This window comes from Ranitomeya imitator, chromosome 3 (assembly GCF_032444005.1).
Source record: "Ranitomeya imitator isolate aRanImi1 chromosome 3, aRanImi1.pri, whole genome shotgun sequence".
Lineage (NCBI taxonomy): Eukaryota > Metazoa > Chordata > Amphibia > Anura > Dendrobatidae > Ranitomeya > Ranitomeya imitator.
In genome coordinates this window covers 469,408,529-469,435,566 of record NC_091284.1, presented here as the reverse complement: position 1 = coordinate 469,435,566, position 27,038 = coordinate 469,408,529, and positions in this window count along the sequence as shown.

The window sequence follows — 27,038 nt, the reverse complement described above, 5'->3', positions numbered from 1 at the left end:
CCAGCGGAATTTGAAGTAAGGCCTGAAGTCAGTTACTCCTACGGTGATCCGGCCACCGACTACGCGCCTCAGTAAGATGTTGCCTTCCTCTCTCGGCACGACTCTTACTGGCTCTCCTTTGTGCTGATCTCATTTACACTGTTCCACAATATTCTTCCCCTCTTGTCTCTTTCTTAGGATACCGCCGCAAGGTGTGCAGGCGTGGTTCCGTTGCGTTCTGTTCTGTTCGCTAGGCGCCTGCCAGGTTGCCACGCCTGACAGGGACCCCCTGTGTCTTCTCCCCGCAACACCCCCTGCCACGGGATGTTGCCTGGTTCCAACCCAGTCAGCTTCTGACTAACTTCCTCCCCAGCCCCTAGTTTTACCAGTGTGAGGAGTGGCCCAATAAATAAAGCCTTTTTCTCCCCTTAGTGGCCGGAGTGTGAAGTGTAATGTGTTCTGGTGATACCTGGTCAGGAGAACTCTTTAGTGTCATCAGACGTACCGCTACTCGCCTTGTGGCCATACTGCAACAACCAGGTCTCTGGGGCGCTGCACTCACCCCCCGTTAAATCCAGTACTCCTGGACTGGGAAGAAGAACAACAATACAATGCAGTGAAAGACATACAAAATTTTTGGATGCTAAGAACAAATAAATAGAAAAGGTGCTTCCCTTTATGGGAGGTAAGGACACTTGAACGTTACAAAACAAAAATAACAGTTAAATATTTTTAAATAACATTATGACTATGAATAACTCTCAGTACCCAGCCGGGTATTCTACTAAGTGCAAATTTTTGGAACAAATAACTAACTCTTCCTTTAAGGGCGTATAAGCTGAACCCACTAAAGGCCTACTATCAAGTACTACAACAACTCAACTTTCTTTTCCGTTCTCACTTCACCAATGCAGGACCGCCTAGCTCCTTGGCTGAGCCTACTGCCATTGCGCCGACCATCTTTCTACATCTTCTCAGGAGGACTCTATCTTTAACCCCTACGGGTTCACTTCAAACTTTCCTGTCCTCAATCTTTATTAACATTATTAAACTACCTAAATTCCTCAACATTATTAACGTTTCCACATTTATCAAAGTTATCATCAAACATTCCCTTTAAGAGGGACCCAAGTCTCTGGTGCAGATTCTCTTTCCAGCAAGCAAGTTCACGGCAAGCAAGTCCTTCTGCAGCAAGTCTTCGCAAAGTCTTCCTCGACTTATAAAACCAATGTGGCACCCCTAGGGGTATTTGCCACAAAAATAGTTACTGACAGTAAATACAAATACTAAAATAGCAAGACTGCACTACCACCTCCGGCCAGAAGGGGGAGCTCCAGAGACTCCCCTTGATCCATTCTGGTCTGAGAGAAGAAATGGCAGTTGGGCTAAGGAGCTGAAAGTGAGAGGTCATACAGCTGAATTTCTAACAGCCCTATGACGGTTTCCAGGCCCAAATCACCGGCCTGAGGAGAAGAGGGACAGAGAAAAAGGACATTGTGAGAACCGGGTAGCATTAACCACTACCCAGAACAGGCGCAAAGACGGATACCGGATCCGTGGCTGTATTCATTATATATAATACAGCAACCGGAAAACGTGAGGTGATATCAGCTTCACTAGGGCCGGACGCAGCAACAGACACAGAGTTCAGCGGTACTCCCGGAGGGGGTAAGCTGATAAAAGGACTCGGGTTGCCCGTCGAACCAGGACCTGGAGGGGACAGATTGGGCCGGCAGCCAGTTCACATACAGCAGCAGGGCCACATAGAAACTGCGTACAATAAGAGGCGAAGACCCCGGCAGGGTCAAAGTAACTCAGAGTTCCCATACAGACTCCGGTGACAGGACTGGTTGTAAATCCCTTTATGTTGAATTAAACTGGTTAAACGTTTCAGTGCCTCAGTCTTTCATTTGGACAATAGCCATCTATCCAGGATCGGGATCATAACCGCTGGGAGAACCTGCTGCTGATCAAGTAAGTGCCTGTTCCCTCACGATACCCCTTACACTGTGCATTGCCTGAGACCACAGCACCGGGTCAAGCCACCCGTGACATCCCCCTCAAGAGACAGACCCCATTGGTCCAGTGCTGGGTACCCCGGTCTCCTGGGCGTCACACCAGTAGGGGGCACCTTTAAGAAGGTGCAACTATTTACAAAGCCAGTTTGTGAATCATTCACCGTCCATGATTCGGCAGTCTTTAAAGCAATGATGAACAGTAGAAAAAAAAACAATAGAAAACAAAAGGGATCCTGGGTCAACAAAGGGATCCCTAGGAGTTAACCCTGGACTGGTTTGAAGTAGCAGCAGGTAACAGTTAACTATTTACAATTTTTCAGGTCTTCGAGGTTTAGTTCTGTAATGAGTGACACGACGTCGGCCGGTGGCGACCACATCCCATCCGGGGAAAGCCTGGCTCCGTGTCACCTTCCGGCACCGTTGTATCAACAGCGATCTGGGTGCGAACGTTGATACCGGTGGCAGACTCCGCAAGCAGAGCACCACACGTTGGGGTGGTAGTGCTGGGTCCTATGGGGTCAGGGATCAGTGGAGTCCCGCCACCAGTTTCAGTCGTGATCGTCGATGGCGCAACCACTAGTGCACAGCGTTTGACTCTCTTGGCATACCACCTTCGCTCACTCCAGTGGCGGGTGTAGGTCACATTGTGCCCTCTGTACAAGTTGCGGAGTGGAGGGACACTGCGGGACTGGGGTTCCACGTTGCAGCTAGTCACATAGACCTCGGTCAGCAGCCCTGGCTCTAATATGAAGCCGCAACCCCTCCCCCGGTGGAAGGCCAGCACAATCCCCTGTTTTATCCAACTTTCAGGGCAACAATTGACAAGGGGCACCCATTCCTAGGGTCGGACGGTCTGTTCCATTCTTTCTCGATCTTCCCATTGCGAGATTAGGCTTCGCCTATACTGATCCCAGGTGAGCCTGATGACGTAGGAGCCCTCCTGTCGGGACCTGTCTGGCTGAAACCGGGGGGCATTCCACTCAAAGACCACTCCTCTGGGGCTGATGTTGATCGGTATACCCAGCGGTGTCGGTAGTGGGGGCAGGATCCCCTTCATGGCGTACAGGGCCGCCACCACGATCTCAGTGGTGGGACACCAGTCATCAATGGGCTGGGGAGCGGTCGCCGGAGCGGTCGGTGGGGCAGGGGTGCTGTTGGTACCTGCGTCTGATGTGGTTCCACCGATGTCGGTCGGCTCCGCTGACGAGGACGCTGGAGTCTGCTGCGGCCCTAACCACGGCTTCCCTTGGGCGGCCTTCCAGCACAGCTCCGACTTCCATTTCCTCGCCGTCGCCGACCCCCCGTCTGGAGTCGGGTGGCCCAAGGCCTCCTGTGACAACTCCAGGGGATCCGGGTCCCCACACGACGGCAAGCTCTGGGTCGGCTCTGCTGGGCTGCGGTGCTCCGGGGTCACTTCGTCGTCGTTCGGGTACCCGCTGGTCATCAGCTCCGCTCCTGGGTCCGCAGCACACGCACTAGGCTCCATCGCCTTCGTGGGTTAGAGCTCCTCCATTCTTGAGCTCGTCCTCCTGCAGCCGTAGTCGGAGGGGGCGGGTCCTGCTGTTCGCGCCGTTTTCTCGATCTCCTCCCGTGACACGCCCTCCTTCTTCTCCTGCGCTCCTCGTGGCGCAGCAATGGTGGCCGTTTTGGTGGGAATCATGCGTCAATAGCAATACACAGTCCCCGCAATAAATCACAGTCCAACACGTTTCAGTCACAGTTCCAAGGCACACATGACCCAATTCTTCAGGCTTAAGTACGATCCTGTTCGTGACGCCAAGTTGGAGCACCCCCAGACACAGGGCCACAAGTCACTCTGTACCGGTCCCTTCTTCGGTTCTGCGGTTGTCACGGTGGCTGGACCCGGTCGTGACCCTGCTAAGGGGCGTCCAATGAAAATGGTAGTACAGTCTGTCAGTAGTTCGTGACGCCACCTGTGGTGTTCGGTCAGGGTGACCGACGCTGCTGTGGGGTCCACTGGGGTGATGGAATAGCAGCCGGATGGTATACCTTCCCAGAGGTGAAATAAATCCCCAGGGCTTCCCAGTAGTGTGGATGGAGATGGTGTGAGGTGCAGGCAATAACGAGGACACAGGGTTCCAGTCTCTTTACCTTTTACTGAAGGCTTCAGTACACTCAGTCCAGAGCATGTTCAACCGGGCTATCAGAGACCGGCCGGTCCGATGGGCACATCCAGAGTTTCCCTCGCAGATGGAAATCGTTGCCTACCAATAGCGCCTGTGTGTTGTAGTCCTACCCTGCTGAGCATTTGGAATAGTCCTCACAACTGCTGTTCTCCTTCGTTCGTTCTCTACAGCTTTCTCTCTCTCTCTCTCTCTCTCATTCTTTGGTTCCAGATGTTGCTAGTTTCTAACGTCCCCCAGATATGTTATGGCTAGGACGCCACCCGTTTGATGGGAAGGCTTGGAGGTCTTCCGGGACCCTAGAGACGCCCCTCTCCCAATGTTGCCCTCTATGTCTTCATAGGTGTAAAAGGTAGACAGCCAACCTATAATCAACTGTCCAGCGGAATTTGAACTAAGGCCTGAAGTCAGTTACTCCTACGGTGATCCGGCCACCGACTACGTGCCTCAGTAAGATGTTGCCTTCCCCTTTCGGCATGACTCTTACTGGCTCTCCTTTGTGCTGATCTTGTTTACACTGTTCCACAATATTCTTCCCCTCTTGTCTCTTTCTTAGGATACCGCCGCAAGGTGTGCAGGCGCGGTTCCATTACGTTCTGTTCTGTTCGCTAGGCGCCTGCCAGGTTCCGACGCCTGCCAGGGACCCCCTGTGTCTTCTCCCCGCAACACCCCATGCCATGGGATGTTGCCTGGTTCCAACCCAGTCAGCTTCTGACTAACTTCCTCCCCAGCCCCTAGTTTTACCAGTGTGAGGAGTGGCCCAATAAATAAAGCCTTTTTCTCCCCCTAGTGGCCGGAGTGTGAAGTGTAATGTGTTCTGGTGATACCTGGTCAGGAGAACTCTTTAGTGCCATCGGACGTACCGTTACTCGCCTTGGGGCCATACTGCAACGACCTGGTCTCTGGGGCGCTGCACTTCCTCTCCTCTTTATCTTCCTTAGACTACTCACACTCCACCTCCAGGCCAAAAGTTATATCAGGAAGCTCCCCTGAAATCAGGTGTTAGAGCTCCCCCTTCTGGTCTGGAGTAGGAAGGATGTTGGATGTAAGTGTTATCTAGTCAAGGAAACCCTCCTTGCTTCCAGGCATGTCATTATCCCCTGTGAGGGAGGCAATGTCACTGTGGCAACTGGACTCCTGGGGTGCCACACTTGAGTGGTGCAGTTTTTAGATTGTTGTCACTTTGGGGTATTTTCTGTCATACAGACTCCTCAAAGTCACATGAAATGTAATGTGGTCCCTAAAATAAATGGTTTTGTAAATTTTCTTGTAAAAATGAGAAATCGCTGGTCAACTTTTAACCCTTCTAACTTCCTAACAAAATTTTGTTTTAAAAAATTGTGCTGATGTAAAATAGACATGTGGGAAATGTTATTTCTTAACTATTTTGTGTGTCACAACTCTCTTATTTAAGGACATTAAAATTAAAAGTTTGAAAATTGCTATATTTTTGCCATATTTTTGCCAATTTTCTTAACAAATAAACGCAAGTTATATTGAAGAAATGTTACCACTATCATGAAGTACAATATGTCACGAAAAAAAAATCTCAGAATCAGTGGAATCCATTGAAATGTTCCAGAGTTATTACCTCACAAAAAAACACTGGTCAGAAATGTAAAATTTGGCTTGGTCAAGAAGGAAATAACAGGCTTGGGGGGTGAAGGGGTTAAATGTGATAAAGAATAAAATGAGAAAAAAATTCTATGGATTGAAATTCCAAAGAATCAGCCAGTAAGTAACTAGTGTTAAAATCATATCTGCCTGCTTTATTGGAGCATCAGCTATTAGAAGAAAATTAACTTATATCCTATGTACTGTAATCACTCCTCTGCACCTAAATTGCCAGCCTACTCTGCAGCGTATGTCTACATTGTGTGTGTACAGAGCAGGCTGTCAATCAGTATGCCGGGTAGGGTTAACTGAGCCCTCACAGTTTAATGGGCAGCTCCCTGCGAGTACCCAATGACTGGAAGATAGCAGCTGCAGGGAGGATTTACCTTCATTTTCTCTGTAGCCGCTACTCCATTAATAGTACCTTGGCAAGATATGAATACTATTCACCTGTAGAATAACCCTGTATCTGCATTTACATAATATTTCTGGACATGACATATTCCCATTGAAATTGAATCTGTCACCAGTTTTTTGCCATCTTGTCCGAGAGCAGCATTATGTGGAGACAGAGACTCTGATTTCAGCAATGTGTCACTTACTGGGCTGTTTGTTGCTGCTTTGGTAAAAACACTGTATTATTAGCAGGAGATTATCAGTTGATGCCTAGTAAATCTGCTGCCATGTAGTCCTCCATATTCATGAGCTCTGTATTACCCCAACCCTACCACTGATTAGCAGCTTTCTGTGTACACTGTTTATCGAAAGAAACCAGTGGAGTGAGCGGGGTTACACAGAGCTCAGCATCCATCCTGCTAGATCTGCAGTAAAGAAAACTGGGATTTTATCAAAATGATAGAAAGCAACTCAGTAAGTGGCACATTACTGGAATCAGGGTATCTGCCCCTAACATATGCTGCACTCAGATGGGGTAGCAAAAACTTGGAGACAGATATACTATTTCCCCTCAATGGAACTAAGGGGCCTGGGCCTACCCCTGACAACCTCTAAGCATTATCCATACCAAACCAAAATTTACAGTGTGCACAATATAGTCATGCAGGTAACTCTCTGACATTCACAAAACTCAGACTCATCCTTCAGACTACAAGATTCAAGTAATCCTGGTCTCGATATAACTTCCATAACTATGTTAAGTAATGTATATAATAAACCATTAAAATAGAATCAAGGCAAAATGACAACAAAAAGAAATATGTTCACCTTCAATAAGGTGGGGCAGACGGCTCATATTTGCTATGTGTAATGTGGTTACACCCAACAACATTGTATTGACTAAGAAATATTTCTGCCTATTAGCTAATCACAGGGTTCGAGGTGACTGAAACGATGAAAAAAGTAGAGGTTAACACATTTTTAATCCATTGCTAAATTTACACATAACAGACATTTTACAGAGAAAAGTATTAAAAGGTATTGCTAGCAGAGATTGTGTACTAAATTATGCATGGCAAATCTTGCATCAGGGATTTTGATTAATAAGATTTTATATTTCTTGCAGCTTCACATTTTAATATACAGTGCCGGCAAAAAAAAACTTTACATGTAAAATCCACATCATAATTTCACTTTTTAAAAGTGTACACAATGGGGAGATAATAAAAAAACTGTCTAATATTAAAGCTGGCGTTGTTGCAAATATCAACCAATCAACGCTCAGTTTTCACTTCTCTGGTTAAGCGAAAGCTGCACTCTGATTGGTTGTTATGTGCAGCTCAGCCAGTTTTGCGCAGTCTTTTATGATCTCTCTCAGTTTTTTATTATCTCCCACAATGGGTCGAAAGAAGCTTAAAATGGAAGAGAAATCCCGTGCCTTGACTCTGCTCGAGAAGGGGGATTCGGTGATTGCTGTAGCTAGAGATCTGGGAGTGTCAAGAGAAGCAATTTATCCACTGAAGCGGTCGGCGGCATCATTGCCTCCTGGGATGGTACCGCAGAGGAAGTCAGGCTCTGGCGCACCTAAGACGACTTCACCAAGGACTGATAAGTTTCTGAAGCGTGAAGTGATGTCACATCCTTCTATAACTGCTGTTGAACTAAAAAACAAGTACCCTATGCTCCTCCAGAACATCGCAACTAGGACAATTCATCACCGCCTGCAGAAGGACCTGGGTCTACCAAGTTGCCATGCCGCAAAGAAGCCTCTGCTCACAGCAGCAATGAAGAAGAAAAGGCTTGCCTTTTGTAAGAAATATCAAGATTGGACATCTGAAGAGTGGAAGAAAGTGATGTTTAGTGATGAGAGCACTTTTAGGCTGGTCAGGGGAGGCTCAAAGGTCGTGCGTCGTCCGAGTACCGTGTCACGGTATGACCCAAAATATACAGTTAAGACTGTTAAACACCCTGACAGTGTGATGGTGTGGGGTGCTGAATCCATGCCTAAACGACTGCAGATGGTGATAAAATGTAAGGGTGACATGTCAAAATACTAATTGTAATAAAATATCCACAATAAAACACTTGAATCCACTTGAAAATTAAGATTTTGTGGTTTCATTGAACTTGTAAAGATTTTTTTTGCTGGCACTGTAACAAGAATGTCCCTGATTCGTCAAAGTCTTTTTTCTACACTTCTGGAATAAAACACTTTGAGGAGTCGCAAAACTGTTGCACCTCATGAAGTTGAGCAAAAATGTGGATACTTTTGGCATTTTCAGTTCAGGCCAAATCCAGTAAAATCTGAGGAGCATGAGAGAAACAGGGCATATTGATACATGCCTGATAGATTCTTCAAAAATTACACAACTGTAGTTTTTGACTAGAATAATAAAATAAAATTTTTGGGGAGGTGCATTGAGGTGCACGTCTGTGATAAGATGCGCCAAATTCATCACGTCCCTTCATTAAGACTGACGTGTACAACACCTGTTTTAATTTATTGGGCCCAATAACTGCTTTGAGCCTTCATTTTTAAAGACTTAGGCCGGCGTCACACTCAGCGTATAAAAATACGGTCCATAATTTACGGCCGTAATACGCAGAAAAGTCCCCAAAATAGTGGTCCGTATCTCATCCGTAGGCAGGGTGTGTCAGCATATTTTGCGCATGGCATCCTCCATATGTAATCCGTATGGCATCCTGTTATGATAAGGTAATTCAGTACCACAATGGACATAGAGGTCAGAGCACACACAGTGACCTGACAATAACCCAAAAAACATTGAACGAGCTCTGAGACGTGGGAACTCTGCTGACCGCAATCCCTAATCCTCTCCAACCACACTAGAGGCAGCCGTGGATTGCGCCTAACGCTCCCTATGCAACTCGGCACAGCCTGAGAAACTAGCTAGCCTGAAGATAGAAAATAAGCCTACCTTGCCTCAGAGAAATACCCCAAAGGAAAAGGCAGCCCCCACATATAATAACTGTGAGTTAAGATGAAAAGACAAACGTAGAGATGAAATAGATTTAGCAAAGTGAGGCCCGACTTTCTGAACAGAGCGAGGATAGGAAAGGTAACTTTGCGGTCAACACAAAACCCTACAAAAACCACGCAAAGGGGCAAAAAGACCCTCCGTACCAAACTAACGGCACGGAGGTACACCCTCTGCGTCCCAGAGCTTCCAGCAAGCAGGAAAAAACAAATAGACAAGCTGGACAGAAAAAAACAGCAAACAAAATAGCAAAGCGGAACTTAGCTATGCAGAGCAGCAGGCCACAGGAACGATCCAGGAGGAAACAGGTCCAATACTAGAACATTGACTGGAGGCCAGGATCAAAGCACTAGGTGGAGTTAAATAGAGCAGCACCTAATGACTTCACCACACACCTGAGGAAGGAAACTCAGAAGCCGCAGTACCACTTTCCTCCACCAACGGAAGCTCACAGAGAGAATCAGCCGAAGTACCACTTGTGACCACAGGAGGGAGCTCTGCCACAGAATTCACAACAGTACCCCCCCCTTGAGGCGGGGTCACCGAACCCTCACCAGAACCCCCAGGACGACCAGGATGAGCCATATGAAAGGCACGAACAAGATCGGGAGCATGGACATCAGAGGCAAAGACCCAGGAATTATCTTCCTGAGCATAACCCTTCCTCTTAACCAGATACTGGAGTTTCCGTCTAGAAACACGAGAATCCAAAATCTTCTCCACAATATACTCCAACTCCCCCTCCACCAAAACCAGGGCAGGAGGATCAACAGATGGAACCATAGGTGCCACGTATCTCCGCAACAATGACCTATGGAATACGTTATGTATGGAAAAAGAATCTGGAAGGGTCAGACGAAAAGACACAGGATTAAGAACCTCAGAAATCCTATATGGACCAATGAAACGAGGTTTAAACTTAGGAGAGGAAACCTTCATAGGAATATGACGAGAAGATAACCAAACCAAATCCCCAACACGAAGTCGGGGACCCACACAGCATCTGCGATTAGCGAAACGTTGAGCCTTCTCCTGGGACAAGGTCAAATTGTCCACTACATGAGTCCAAATCTGCTGCAACCTGTCCACCACAGTATCCACACCAGGACAGTCCGAAGACTCAACCTGCCCTGAAGAGAAACGAGGATGGAACCCAGAATTGCAGAAAAACGGTGAAACCAAGGTAGCCGAGCTGGCCCGATTATTAAGGGCGAACTCAGCCAAAGGCAAAAAGGACACCCAGTCATCCTGATCAGCAGAAACAAAGCATCTCAGATACGTTTCCAAGGTCTGATTGGTTTGTTCGGTCTGGCCATTAGTCTGAGGATGGAAAGCCGAGGAAAAAGACAAGTCAATGCCCATCCTACCACAAAAGGCTCGCCAAAACCTCGAAACAAACTGGGAACCTCTGTCAGAAACGATATTCTCTGGAATGCCATGTAAACGAACCACATGCTGGAAGAACAATGGCACCAAATCAGAGGAGGAAGGTAATTTAGACAAGGGTACCAAATGGACCATCTTAGAGAAGCGATCACAGACCACCCAAATGACTGACATCTTTTGAGAGACGGGAAGATCTGAAATAAAATCCATAGAGATATGTGTCCAAGGCCTCTTCGGGACCGGCAAGGGCAAAAGCAACCCACTGGCACGAGAACAGCAGGGCTTAGCCCGAGCACAAATCCCACAGGACTGCACAAAAGAACGCACATCCCGCGACAGAGATGGCCACCAAAAGGATCTAGCCACTAACTCTCTGGTACCAAAGATTCCAGGATGACCAGCCAACACCGAACAATGAACCTCAGAGATAACTTTATTCGTCCACCTATCAGGGACAAACAGTTTCTCCGCTGGGCAACGATCAGGTTTATTAGCCTGAAATTTTTGCAGCACCCGCCGCAAATCAGGAGAGATGGCAGACACAATTACTCCCTCTTTGAGGATACCCACCGGCTCAGATAAACCCGGAGAGTCGGGCACAAAACTCCTAGACAGAGCATCCGCCTTCACATTTTTAGAGCCCGGAAGGTACGAAATCACAAAGTCAAAACGGGCAAAAAACAGCGACCAACGAGCCTGTCTAGGATTCAACCGCTTGGCAGACTCGAGATAAGTCAAGTTCTTATGATCAGTCAAGACCACCACGCGATGCTTAGCTCCTTCCAGCCAATGACGCCACTCTTCGAATGCCCACTTCATGGCCAGCAACTCTCGATTGCCCACATCATAATTTCGCTCAGCAGGCGAAAACTTCCTGGAAAAGAAGGCGCATGGTTTCATCACCGAGCAATCAGAACTTCTCTGCGACAAAACAGCCCCTGCTCCAATCTCAGAAGCATCAACCTCGACCTGGAATGGAAGCGAAACATCTGGTTGACACAACACAGGGGCAGAAGAAAAACGACGCTTCAACTCTTGAAAAGCTTCCACAGCAGCAGAAGACCAATTGACCACATCAGCACCCTTCTTGGTCAAATCGGTCAAAGGTTTAGCAATACTAGAAAAATTGCAGATGAAGCGAATATAAAAATTAGCAAAGCCCAGGAACTTTTGCAGACTTTTCAGAGATGTCGGCTGAGTCCAATCATGGATGGCTTGGACCTTAACAGGGTTCATCTCGATAGTAGAAGGGGAAAAGATGAACCCCAAAAATGAAACCTTCTGAACACCAAAGAGACACTTTGATCCCTTCACAAACAAAGAATTAGCACGCAGGACCTGAAACACCGTTCTGACCTGCTTCACATGAGACTCCCAATCATCCGAGAAGATCAAAATGTCATCCAAGTACACAATCAGGAATTTATCCAGGTACTCTCGGAAGATGTCATGCATAAAGGACTGAAACACTGATGGAGCATTGGCAAGTCCGAATGGCATTACTAGATACTCAAAATGGCCCTCGGGCGTATTAAATGCAGTTTTCCATTCATCGCCTCGCTTAATACGCACAAGAGTATACGCACCACGAAGATCTATCTTGGTGAACCAACTAGCCCCCTTAATCCGAGCAAACAAATCAGATAACAACGGCAAGGGGTACTGAAATTTAACCGTGATCTTATTTAGAAGGCGGTAATCTATACAAGGTCTCAGCGAACCATCCTTCTTGGCTACAAAAAAGAACCCTGCTCCTAATGGCGACGATGACGGGCGAATATGCCCCTTCTCCAAGGACTCCTTCACATAACTCCGCATAGCGGCGTGCTCAGGCACAGATAAATTAAACAGTCGACCTTTTGGGAATTTACTACCAGGAATCAAATCGATAGCACAATCACAATCCCTATGCGGAGGTAGGGTATCGGACTTGGGCTCATCAAATACATCCCGGTAATCAGACAAGAACTCTGGAACCTCAGAAGGGGTGGATGACGAAATAGTCATAAATGGGACATCACCATGTACCCCCTGACAACCCCAGCTGGACACAGACATGGATTTCCAATCTAATACTGGATTATGGACTTGTAGCCATGGCAACCCCAACACGACCACATCATGCAGATTATGCAACACCAGAAAGCGAATAACCTCCTGATGTGCAGGAGCCATGCACATGGTCAGCTGGGTCCAGTACTGAGGCTTATTCTTGGCCAAAGGCGTAGCATCAATTCCTCTCAATGGAATAGGACACTGCAAGGGCTCCAAGAAACACCCACAACGCCTAGCATACTCCAAGTCCATCAAATTCAGAGCAGCGCCTGAATCCACAAATGCCATGACAGAATACGATGACAAAGAGCAGATCAAGGTAACGGACAGAAGAAATTTTGACTGTACCGTACCAATGGTGGCAGACCTAGCGAACCGCTTAGTGCGCTTATGACAATCAGAGATAGCATGAGTGGAATCACCACAGTAGAAACAGAGCCCATTCAGACGTCTGTGTTCTTGCCGTTCAACTCTGGTCAAAGTCCTATCGCACTGCATAGGCTCAGGTTTAAGCTCAGGTAATACCGCCAAATGGTGCACAGATTTACGCTCACGCAAGCGTCGACCGATCTGAATGGCCAAAGACATAGACTCATTCAGACCAACAGGCATAGGAAATCCCACCATGATATCCTTAAGGGCTTCAGAGAGACCCTTTCTGAAAATAGCTGCGAGCGCACCTTCATTCCATTGAGTGAGTACGGACCACTTTCTAAATTTCTGACAATATACCTCTATCTCATCCTGACCCTGACACAGAGCCAGCAAATTTTTCTCTGCCTGATCCACTGAATTAGGTTCATCGTACAGCAATCCGAGAGCCAGGAAAAACGCATCAATATTACTTAATGCAGGATCTCCTGACGCAAGAGAAAATGCCCAGTCCTGAGGGTCGCCACGTAAAAAAGAAATAATGATCCTAACTTGTTGAACTGGGTCACCAGAGGAGCGAGGTTTCAAAGCTAGAAATAGTTTACAATTATTTTTGAAACTCAGAAATTTAGTTCTATCTCCAAAAAACAAATCAGGAATAGGAATTCTCAGTTCTAACAGAATTCTGAACCACAAAGTCTTGAATATTTTGTACTCTTGCCGTGAGCCGATCCACACATGAAGACAGACCTTTAATGTCCATCGCTACACCTGTGTCCTGAACCACCCAAATGTCTAGGGGAAAAAAAAGGCAAAACACAGTGCAGAGAAAAAAAAATGGTCTCAGAACTTCTTTTTTCCCTCTATTGAGAATCATTAGTACTTTGGGCCTCCAGTACTGTTATGATAAGGTAATTCAGTACCACAATGGACATAGAGGTCAGAGCACACACAGTGACCTGACAATAACCCAAAAAACATTGAACGAGCTCTGAGACGTGGGAACTCTGCTGACCGCAATCCCTAATCCTCTCCAACCACACTAGAGGCAGCCGTGGATTGCGCCTAACGCTCCCTATGCAACTCGGCACAGCCTGAGAAACTAGCTAGCCTGAAGATAGAAAATAAGCCTACCTTGCCTCAGAGAAATACCCCAAAGGAAAAGGCAGCCCCCACATATAATAACTGTGAGTTAAGATGAAAAGACAAGCGTAGAGATGAAATAGATTTAGCAAAGTGAGGCCCGACTTTCTGAACAGAGCGAGGATAGGAAAGGTAACTTTGCGGTCAACACAAAACCCTACAAAAACCACGCAAAGGGGCAAAAAGACCCTCCGTACCGAACTAACAGCACGGAGGTACACCGTCTGCGTCCCAGAGCTTCCAGCAAGCAGGAAAAAACAAATAGACAAGCTGGACAGAAAAAAACAGCAAACAAAATAGCAAAGCGGAACTTAGCTATGCAGAGCAGCAGGCCACAGGAACGATCCAGGAGGAAACAGGTCCAATACTAGAACATTGACTGGAGGCCAGGATCAAAGCACTAGGTGGAGTTAAATAGAGCAGCACCTAACGACTTCACCACATCACCTGAGGAAGGAAACTCAGAAGCCGCAGTACCACTTTCCTCCACCAACGGAAGCTCACAGAGAGAATCAGCCGAAGTACCACTTGTGACCATAGGAGGGAGCTCTGCCACAAAATTCACAACAGCATCCGTACTGCGAGATTTTCTCGCAGGCCTGCAAAACCGACATACGGACATACAATGGATCCATGTGATCCCAAAAACATAAAAACATATGTACTGTCTCTCTCTCTCTCTCTATATATATATCAGTAAGACACATATATGTATATATATATATATTAATATTTCATCCTGCGCGATATAGCTTAAAAGCCGGTAATTCAATTGCCGGCTTTTGCTATCTCCTTCCTAAACCCGACATGATATGAGACATGGTTTACATACAGTAAATGTCATATCACCATTTTTTTGCATAATCCACATTACTAATGTTAGTAGTGTGTATGTGCAAAATTTGGGCTGTCTAGCTATTAAATTAAAGGGTTAAATGGCGGAAAAAATTGGCGTGGGCTCCCGCGCAGTTTTCTCCGCCAGAGTAGTAAAGCCAGTGACTGAGGGCAGATATTAATAGCCTGGAGAGGGTCCATGGTTATTGGCTTCCCCCCCGGCTAAAAACATCTGCCCCCGGCCGCCCCAGAAAAGGCACATCTGGAAGATGCGTGGTCACAGCGCTGTTTCTTCCCCAGCTTTACGTTGGTGGCGTAGTGGTGTGCGCATGTCCTAGTGTCCCAGTGCCGAATCCACTTGCGCGCACGTGAATTAACAGCGCGCGATCTGCGCTATTACTGTCTTCAGTGGGGGCGGCCATCTTCCTGGGGCCGTGCGTGCACAGATGGAGTGCTCTGCTGCACGGGGCTTCAGGAAAATGGCCGCGGGATGCCGCACGTGCGCAGAAGAGATCGCGGTGGCCATTTTCCTGAAGCCCCGTGCAGCAGAGCACTCCATCTGCGCACGCGCGGCCCCAGGAAGATGGCCGCCCCCACCGAAGGCAGTAATAGCGCAGATCGCGCGATGTTAATTCACGTGCGCGCAAGTGGATTCGGCACTGGGACACTGGGACATGCGGACACCACTACGCCACCAACGTAAAGCTGGGGAAGAGACAACGCTGTGACCACGCCCACCCGACCTGACAGCCTGATTTGACCACGCCCACCCGACCTGACCAGCCTGATTGACAGGTGAAAACGGCGACTTTGGTAATGTATTTCGCAGCATAGGTGGGGAATCAGGGTACACTACATACACTATTGTAACGCACAGCGCAGGCCCTATTTAACAGTATTTTTATCTCAATCTGAAAAAACGGGGTGACAGGTTCCCTTTAATCCAATAGCATGAAATGGTTAAAAAAACACACACACAATATTGCAAAGTATTTTAATGAAATAAACACACAGGTTGTTGTAATATTTTATTCCACTCTCAATCCACCTGAAGACCCTCGACCTGTAACAATTTAAAAATAATAAACCAACAATATCTCATACTTTCCGTCGATATGTCCCACGATGTAAATCCATCTGAAGGGGTTAAATTATTTTACAGGCAGGAGCTCTGCTATAATGCAGCTGTGCTCGTGCCTGTAAACCCCAGGGAATGAATGGAATGTAGGTTAATGACCTGTAGTTACCTTCATTCGTGGTGATGCGCCCTCTGCTGGATGTCCTCATATGACCTCGAGGCTGGGAAAATATTCAGAAAAGTTCCCACGCTCGAGGTCATATGAGGACATCCAGCAGAGGGCGCATCACCGCAAATGAAGGTAACTACATTACAGTAATTACAGTAATGAATATGCGGCTCCACCCCTATGGGAGGTGGAGCCGCATATTCATTACTGTAAATGAGCGGCCCCACGTGACCGCATACAGGAGAAGATGCGGCCAGACCAGGAAGCAGCGACAGCCAACGAGGGAGGTGGGTGAGTATTTTCAGAACAGCGGGGGGGGCGCACAGTGGACACATAGATCTTTATTTTAAACACTATTATTCATATTTTCTCTGCAGCAAACGCTGCTGCAGGGAAGATATGAATTACGGATTCAGCACCAGTGGGGGGGACAGCACTTAATGTAGCGCTGTCCCCTGCACGGCACACGGACTGCACACGGACAACGTCCGTGTGCGGTACGTGTTTTACACGGACCCATTGACTAATGGGTCCGTGTAATACGTGCGCTCCCACGAACACTGACATGTCTCCGTGTTTGGCACACGGAGACACGGTCCGCAAAAAATCACTGACATCTGAACAGATGCAGTGATTTTTATGTGTCTACGTGTGTCAGTGTCAACGGGACGTGAGGAAACTGTCACCCCACGTACCGGAGACACTGACGTGTGAAACCGGCCTAAGGCTGCATGAACTTCTTTATAGTTGTGTAGGTTTATTTTGTAGCTAGAATCTTATTGTTAGTTAGTGGCCAGACGGCCTTAGATATTTTATTTCATGTTTGGCACGTGTAACATTGTAGGCAAATGTGTACAATAAATACACCTGACACATACCTGTGTGGAACTCGCTAGCCTGCTATTGTCCGTTGTGACTCCATAGCCACCTGCTTGGGCCAAAGCAAAGATCCCTGCTGAGCTATATTCCCACAATACCTATTCTATGTGTACACATTTATTCTACCTATTCTATTGTAAGCTGTCAGTGTAATTTTACTGTACACCGCACTGAATTGCCGGCTTTTCTCTCTAACACCGCTGCGTATTTCTCGCAAGTCACACTGCTGGTCCATGTGTAATCCGTATTTTTCTAGCCCCCATAGACTTTCATTGGTGTATTTTTTGCGCAATACGGTGACAAACGCAGCATGCTACGATTTTCTACGGCCGTAGAAGACCGTATAATACGGATCAGTAAAATACGGCTGATAGGAGCTGGGGCATAGAGAAGCATTGCACCGTATGCAATCCATATTTTCAGCACCTCTCTTACGTCCGTAAAACACGGTAGTGTGACGCCGGCCTTAAGCAATTCGCTGTGGCAGGCTGAATATCAGCTTCTGGGGCTAATCTTGCTTTATGACAAACTATTTGTGCTTATTCAATGCTTGGAGTTTATCACAATATTTCTGTTTTTGTTTACCCACCTGCTTTTTTAGAATTGACCATACGTCTCTATGGTCGTGATGTGGTAGCCCACAAAGTGGCTATCTCCATGGGATACCGGATGTATAATGTGTTCCATGCAAATTCTATGATTTCTGTGTAAACTATATGTTATAGCACATTGTCAGACCAGTGACCAGTGACCCCACAGAGACTTGTTCATGTGACCCAGCTCTGCATGGTATGCAGTAGCTTATGGAAATACCTGAAACAAACTCCCCTGGCCAGTCAGCCAAACACTACAGCTGTAAGAGTAACATGAGAGTGGGTGGAGAGTGGGAGAGTGTAGAGTAGTAAGAATTGAGTTGACTGGAAGAGGTCAGCCATTAGGAGTGAGAAGAGGAAGGCAGATTGCAGGAGGAGTTTTCTCCTCCTGACTGCTGGGTCTAGAAGGAACCAATAAAAGAAGGGGAGCTTACAGTCTTCATTTTAGGAAGATTACTATTGCACCTCTAGAATGATAAGCTGTCTAAGAGCAGAAGAATAGTTTAGACCTAAAGAAAGAATTCACTAATTGGATGAAACAAGTCTCCCACAGAGATCGACCTGGCTGCATGAATGAGTCAATCTTCAACTGTGAGCGTAAGGCCGGAGTCACACTAAACGTATGAAAAATCAGTCCGAGTCTCCCTGCCAAAAGTCGCACAAATGTAATGCGAGTGTCATGCGAGTACAATCCAATTTTTCACACCTAGCATCTGATTAAGGGCTGAGTCAGACTGCCGCATAACTCGTGCGAGGATCGCATCGCACTGCATGGACTGGCACCTCTCCTGACCTGAGCAAGACAGTGTGTGTCACACTCATGCCCTGACTGGTGGGCGTGAGCTCGGGGGGTTTGTGGCCACAAACCAGACTACCCTGAAAGGGGCGTGACTATGACAGCTGCCTTGGACTTCACTGGAGCCTCTGATGGTGAGGTCAGGCTTGTGCGGCAAGGCAGCTGCCAGGTGCTACTCCAGGGTGGTGTCTGGCTGTGGCTGCTTATCCCACTTGGGAATCAGGAACACCAGGATTGGTGCGGGCATCAGGCAGGACTAGCAGATGAGCATGGATGAGATTCAGATGAGTAGGCTGGCACGGCTGAGACACAGAGCTGGCAGAGACACAGGACTGGCAGGAACGACAGAGACACAGGGCTGGCAGGTATGGCAGAAGCACAGGGCTGGCAGGTATGGCAGAGACACAGGGCTGGCAGGTATGGCAGAGACACAGGGCTGGCAGGTACAGCAGAGACACAGGGCTGGCAGGAGCGGCAGAGACACAGGGCTGGCAGGTACGGCAGAGACACAAGGCAGGTTGGTGTGGTGTATGAAGGAACAGGTAGGGACCTGTTCACACAGGAGGTGCAGGTATGGATATGTAGTATGAAGGAACAGGTAGGGACCTGTTCCCACTGGAGGTGCAGGTACAGAAACAAGCCAGAAGGAAAGGATAATGAAGGAACAGGTTGGGACCTGTTCACACAGGAAGAGAAGTGCAAGGCTGCAGATAGGAGCGGAAGAGCAGCAAGAGATAGCGTAGCAACAAAAGCTAAGCAGAGACGAACCCACATAGAATAGATAGATACAGTATACAGATGTCTGTGACAAATACAGTTAGTACAGTGTGTGTGCAGCTTATTGTACATGTATTTAATTAATAAATGATAATTATTATGAAAAATGGTGTGGAAACATGGGAGTCAGTGGATGCTCTTGTCCTCTGGCCTGTCTGTCTTTAGAAAGACTGTATGGACCAGGGCACATTTCTGCAGCGTTTCTGCACCCATTAACTTCAATTCAGTCAAATCCACAACAAAAACGCCGGTATAAAAATGTTTGCGGATTTGCTGAGTTTTTGTATTGTGTTTTACCGTCTTTCTGTGGTGTTTCCAGCACTGTCATCTATGTGATAGCATGGGAAACACCGGCGCGGTGGTTCTTATCGGCGGTAATGCTACCGCCGGTAAGGCCGTTGGTCAGAACGCTGCTGGATCCTGCTGGCAGATGTCAGCGTGACCCCGCAGCTGTGACTGCGATCCGTGATAATGCTACCGGTGGTACTATCGGTCACAGCTGACTGTGACCTGCAGCGGTGACCTGTGGTAAAAACCTGGTGTGGGCTGATGAGACTGCTGCTTCCATCGGGCTATGTCTGCTGTCACTTATAACAGTGACAACAGATGCCGCTGATGTGAAAGTAGTCTCATCTACCGGCGCCTGTTTTCACAGTTAAAAAAAAAAGTAAGATTACATACATATTCACATAAAAATAATAAAAAAAACATTATATACCATACACAAAACCATATACTCCCTGTCCGCCGTAGTCCAGGTAATTCAGGTTGTCCCACGGCGATTTCATGTATAGAACAGTCACATCGGGAGATGTGACCACTCTACTCGGCCACCAATGATACACTTCGGGAGCGATTATTTCCTGTCAGTGTATTGCCAGCTGTCTTTGAGAGCAGTCACAGCACTGATTTGACTGCTCTCAAAGTGACCAGGATCGCTGTAGGACTTTATGGATTATCTTCTCGGTGGACAGGTGAGGAATATTTGTGGTTTATTTTTTCATTTTTGTTGCAGGAGACGTTGGCTTCGGTGGGTTAGGCGTTCAGTAAGTATGGTTTAATTAGGATCATTAAAGGAGACTGTGTCATTATTTCAAATAAAGGACTTTATTCTGGGTGTCTGGTTTTTTATACAATTTCAATATGGGGTTACTAATGGATAGGTGTCTTATAGATACCTCTCCATTACTAACCTGTGGGCTTGATGTCACCTGACAATTCAAAGGTGACATCAATCCCACAAATATGAACTTGCCAAAGCTACCGGGCAAGTGGCAAGAGCGAGGCTAAGTGCCAAAATTGGCGCATCTTAGAGATACGTCTTTTCTGGGGCTGCTGAGAGCTGATATTTTTAGCCTGGGGGGCCAGTATCCATGGCCCCTTCCTATTAAAATCAGCCCACAGCTGTCTGCATAGCCTTTTCTGGTTATTAATTATAAGGGTACCCACATCATTTTTTTTGGGGGGGTCTCTCATTTTAATAGCCAGTAAAAGCTAAGTAAACAGCTGTGAGCTGATATTAATAGCCTGGGAAGCTCCATGGGTATTACCCCTTCCCAGAGTATGAACATCAGCCCCCAGCCGTCGGCTTTCCCTCTCCTGGTTATTAAAATTACGCTGCAGCAGACGCCATTTTTTTTCTTTAAAATTAACTGTTGCTGTTTGGCTACAGCCTATGTATATTTGCTCTGTTAAGGCTGGTGACAATGTGTGTGTAGGTTTGTGTGTTTGTGCTTACTTATCAGCCTAGTAATGAGGGTGTCAGACTGACACCTTTTCATTATAAAGGTACCTTCACACATAACGATATTGTTAACGATATCGTTGCTATTTGTGACATAGCAACGATATCGTTAAGGAAATCGTTCTGTGTGACAGCGACCAACGATCAGGCCCCTGCTGGGAGATCGTTGGTCGCTGAAGAAAGTCCAGAACTTTATTTCGTCGCTGGACTCCCTGGAGACATCGCTGGATCGGCGTGTGTGACACCGATCCAGCGATGTCTTCACTGGTAACCAGGGTAAACATCGGGTAACTAAGCGCAGGGCCGCGCTTAGTAACCCGATGTTTACCCTGGTTACCATGCTAAAAGTAAAAAAAAACAAACACTAGATACTTACCTACAGCCGTCTGTCCTCCAGCGCTGTGCTCTGCTCTCCTCCTGTACTGGCTGTGAGCCGGAAAGCAGAGCGGTGACGTCACCGCTCTGCTTTCCGGCTCACAGCCAGTACAGGAGGAGAGCAGAGAAGCAGATCGCAGCGCTGGAGGACAGACAGCGGTAGGTAAGTATCTAGTGTTTGTTTTTTTTTTACTTTTAGCATGGTAACCAGGGTAAACATCGGGTTACTAAGCGTGGCCCTGCGCTTAGTTACCCGATGTTTACCCTGGTTACCGGCATCGTTGGTCGCTGGAGAGCGGTCTGTGTGACAGCTCTCCAGCGACCAAACAGCGACGCTGCAGCGATTCGGATCGTTGTCGGTATCGCTGCAGCGTCGCTAAATGTGAAGGGGCCTTTAGGCCTAGAGCTTTGTGTCAATGACAGCTGCTGCCCTAATCTCATTACCCCGATGCCACACAGCATCAGCATGAAAAGGTGGTGTTGAGCCAAGAACTCACATCACAAAACTTTTTTTTTAATATCTTTATTTAGCTGAAAAAAGCCTTCATTGCTGTACAAAAACCCATACAAAAATGCACCAAATTAGGGTACACTGATTAAATTTGCTGGTGACACAAAGCTAGGAAGGATAGCAAATACTAGAGAAGAGAGAGAGGAATCAAAAAGATATAAATAAACTGGAGCAGTGGGTAGCAACTAACAGAATGGTTTTTAACAAGGAAAAATGCAAAGTACTACATCTGGGCAATAAAAATGAAAAAATCATATACCAAATGGGTGGAATAGGGCTAAGCAACAGCACATGTGAAAAAGACTTGGGTATACTAATAGATCATAAACTAAACAACTAAACATGAGTCAACAGTGTTATGCAGCAGCAAAAAAGGCAAATGCAATTCTGGGATGTATTAACAGAAGCATACAGTCTAGATCACGCAAAGTCATTATTGCCCTCTACTCCTCTTTGGTCAGACCTCATCTGGAATACTGTGTCCAGTTTTGGGCACCACATTTTAAAAAAGACATCAACAAACTGGGGCAAGTTCAGAGAAGAGTGACCAGAATGGTGACCTGTCTGCAAACCATGTCCTATGAGGAACGGTTACAGGATTTGGGAATGTTTAGGTTGCAAAAAAGAAGACTGAGAGGTGACTTAATAGCTGTCTACAAATATCTCAAGGGCTGTCACATTGTAGAAGGATCATCTTTATTCTCATTTGCACAAGGAAAGACTAGAGGCAATGGGATGAAACTGAATGGGAGGAGACACAGATTAGATATTAGAAAAAACTTTTTGACAGTTAGGGTGATCAATGAGTGGAACAGGCTGCCACGAGAGGTGGTGAGTTCTCTTTCCATAGAAGTTTTCAAACAGAGGATGGACAGAGATCTGTTTGGGATGAGTAAAGGTACCGTCACACTAGACGATATCGCTAGCGATCCGTGACGTTGCAGCGTCCTGGCTAGCGATATCGTCCAGTGTGACAGGCAGCAGCGATCAGGCCCCTGCTGTGATATCGCTGGTCGGGGAAGAAAGTCCAGAACTTTGTTTCGTCGCTGGACTCCCTGCAGACATCGCTGAATCGGCGTGTGTGACACCGATTCAGCGATGTCTTCGCTGGTAACCAGGGTAAACATCGGGTTACTAAGCGCAGGGCCGCGCTTAGTAACCCGATGTTTACCCTGGTTACCATCCTAAAAGTAAAAAAAACAACCACTACATACTTACCTACCGCTGTCTGTCCCCGGCGCTGTGTTTTCTTGCACTCACTGTGAGCACAGCGGCCGGAAAGCAGAGCGGTGACGTCACCGCTCTGCTTTCCGGCTGCCCGGCGCTCACAGCCAGTGCAGGAGGAGTGCAGAGAAGCAGAGCGCCGGGGACAGACAGTGGTAGGTAAGTATGTAGTGGTTGTTTTTTTTACTTTAACGATGGTAACCAGGGTAAACATCGGGTTACTAAGCGCGGCCCTGGTTACCGGCATCGTTGGTCGCTGGAGAGCTGTCTGTGTGACAGCTCTCCAGCGACCAAACAGCGACGCTGCAGCGATCCGGATCGTTGTCTGGATCGCTGCAGCGTCGTTTAGTGTGACGGTACCTTAAGTGAATCCTGCTTTGAGCAGGGGGTTGGACCAGATGACCCAGGAGGTCCCTTCCAACTCTTCCATTCTATTATTCTATGAAATCACGTCATTTTTGCAGCAGCGTTTTTCCTGCCAAAAGATGCTGAAATTTCTGCAAGCAAATACTCATTGTGCGCACATAGCCTAAAAGTACACATATTTGATATTGCCATATCCATAACGAGCCGCTTTATGAAACTGTCCCATTAGACATCCCTTTCAGTGAACACCGTAAAAAAAATTGAAAACTAAGCAAAAAACAATGCTTTATCATCATACCGCCAAACAAAAATTCCAATAAAACACAATCAAAAAGACTAATGTAAATAAAAATGGTACCACTGAAAACATCATCTAGTCCCGCAAAAAATAAGTCACCATACAGTTCCATCACCAGAAAAATAAAAAAGATATAGCTCTCAGAATAAAGCGATGTAAAAATAATTATTTTTCCTATAAAATAGTTTTTATTGTGTAAAAAAGCGGCAAAACAAAACCAAACGATATAACTTGGGTATCGCAGTAATCATACTTACCCGAAGAATAAAGCTGCCTTACCAATTTTTTAACACACGGAACGGTATAAAAAAAGAAAGCAATTCCTGAATTACTGTTTTTTGTTCATTCTGTCTCCCAAAAATCAGAATAGAAAGCGATCAAAAGATGTCATGTGCCCAAAAATGGTACAGATAAAAACGTCAGCTCATCCCGCAAAAAAAAAAGCCGTAACATGTCTGTCGGCTGAAATATGGAAAAATTATAGCTCTCAAAATATGATGATGCAAAAACTAGTTTTTGCAATAAAAAGTGTCTTTTAGTGTATGACAGATTCAGGAAAAAACAGCCGCACTCTAAATTTGGAGTTTCAAATGCATATCATAGGCAAACGTTTATTGAAGTCACCACAGTTAAACATAAGGGTGTCGAGGTAACGTTTCGGCCCAGTGATGGCTCTTTTTCAAACTTCGCTGGAAAAGACAATAGAAATACAAAAAATTAGACACTATCAAGGCAAAAGCTTGTACTGCATGAACTTAAGAAATATCCCAGTGCAGATATACACAGAGTTAGGTATAAACGAGACCAGTATCAATTATATACAACGAAATACATGCGCTGTCAATGGAGGTCAGTGGGATAATATGGCGTCAGAGCAAGAAGTAAGGAAGGTGGGTGGGTGGAGGATTGAGTGCGGAGAGGAAGCGTCTGTGTCATGAAGATAGTGGGAATGAGGCTGGGAACGCAGATGCCGATGGGTGCCTGTGTGAGGAGCGCTGAGGGAGGCGTGCTCATGCGCAATGAGCAGCGTGACGATGAGTGCTGGGGGCAGCTATTTAGGCATACAAGCATGATGTATGCGGCTGGGGGCGGAGATGGAAGGGGGCGGATGCCCTAATAGAGGGAAGAACAACATGCAATTGTAGAGATAGAAAGGCAAGGAACATGGAAATAGAGAGAATCATGAGAATGAGGATATCATAGTAACATAGTAACATACATAGTAACATAGTAACATAGTTAGTAAGGCCGAAAAAAGACATTTGTCCATCCAGTTCAGCCTATATTCCATCATAATAAATCCCCAGATCTACGTCCTTCTACAGAACCTAATAATTGTATGATACAATATTGTTCTGCTCCAGGAAGACATCAAGGCCTCTCTTGAACCCCTCGACTGAGTTCGCCATCACCACCTCCTCAGGCAAGCAATTCCAGATTCTCACTGCCCTAACAGTAAAGAATCCTCTTCTATGTTGGTGGAAAAACCTTCTCTCCTCCAGACGCAAAGAATGCCCCCTTGTGCCCGTCACCTTCCTTGGTATAAACAGATCCTCAGCGAGATATTTGTATTGTTCCCTTATATACTTATACATGGTTATTAGATCGCCCCTCAGTCGTCTTTTTTCTAGACTAAATAATCCTAATTTCGCTAATCTATCTGGGTATTGTAGTTCTCCCATCCCCTTTATTAATTTTGTTGCCCTCCTTTGTACTCTCTCTAGTTCCATTATATCCTTCCTGAGCACCGGTGCCCAAAACTGGACCCAGTACTCCATGTGCGGTCTAACTAGGGATTTGTACAGAGGCAGTATAATGCTCTCATCATGTGTATCCAGACCTCTTTTAATGCACCCCATGATCCTGTTTGCCTTGGCAGCTGCTGCCTGGCACTGGCTGCTCCAGGTAAGTTTATCATTAACTAGGATCCCCAAGTCCTTCTCCCTGTCAGATTTACCCAGTGGTTTCCCGTTCAGTGTGTAATGGTGATATTGATTCCCTCTTCCCATGTGTATAACCTTACATTTATCATTGTTAAACCTCATCTGCCACCTTTCAGCCCAAGTTTCCAACTTATCCAGATCCATCTGTAGCAGAATACTATCTTCTCTTGTATTAACTGCTTTACATAGTTTTGTATCATCTGCAAATATCGATATTTTACTGTGTAAACCTTCTACCAGATCATTAATGAATATGTTGAAGAGAACAGGTCCCAATACTGACCCCTGCGGTAGCCCACTGGTCACAGCGACCCAGTTAGAGACTATACCATTTATAACCACCCTCTGCTTTCTATCACTAAGCCAGTTACTAACCCATTTACACACATTTTCCCCCAGACCAAGCATTCTCATTTTGTGTACCAACCTCTTGTGCGGCACGGTATCAAACGCTTTGGAAAAATCGAGATATACCACGTCCAATGACTCACCGTGGTCCAGCCTATAGCTTACCTCTTCATAAAAACTGATTAGATTGGTTTGACAGGAGCGATTTCTCATAAACCCATGCTGATATGGAGTTAAACAGTTATTCTCATTGAGATAATCCAGAATAACATCCCTCAGAAACCCTTCAAATATTTTACCAACAATAGAGGTTAGACTTACTGGCCTATAATTTCCAGGTTCACTTTTAGAGCCCTTTTTGAATATTGGCACCACATTTGCTATGCGCCAGTCCTGCGGAACAGACCCTGTCGCTATAGAGTCACTAAAAATAAGAAATAATGGTTTATCTATTACATTACTTAGTTCTCTTAGTACTCGTGGGTGTATGCCATCTGGACCCGGAGATTTATCTATTTTAATCTTATTTAGCCGGTTTCGCACCTCTTCTTGGGTTAGATTGGTGACCCTTAATATAGGGTTTTCATTGTTTCTTGGGATTTCACCTAGCATTTCATTTTCCACCGTGAATACCGTGGAGAAGAAGGTGTTTAATATGTTAGCTTTTTCCTCGTCATCTACAACCATTCTTTCCTCACTATTTTTTAAGGGGCCTACATTTTCAGTTTTTATTCTTTTACTATTGATATAGTTGAAGAACAGTTTGGGATTAGTTTTACTCTCCTTAGCAATGTGCTTCTCTGTTTCCTTTTTGGCAGCTTTAATTAGTTTTTTAGATAAAGTATTTTTCTCCCTATAGTTTTTTAGAGCTTCAATGGTGCCATCCTGCTTTAGTAGTGCAAATGCTTTCTTTTTACTGTTAATTGCCTGTCTTACTTCTTTGTTTAGCCACATTGGGTTTTTCCTATTTCTAGTCCTTTTATTCCCACAAGGTATA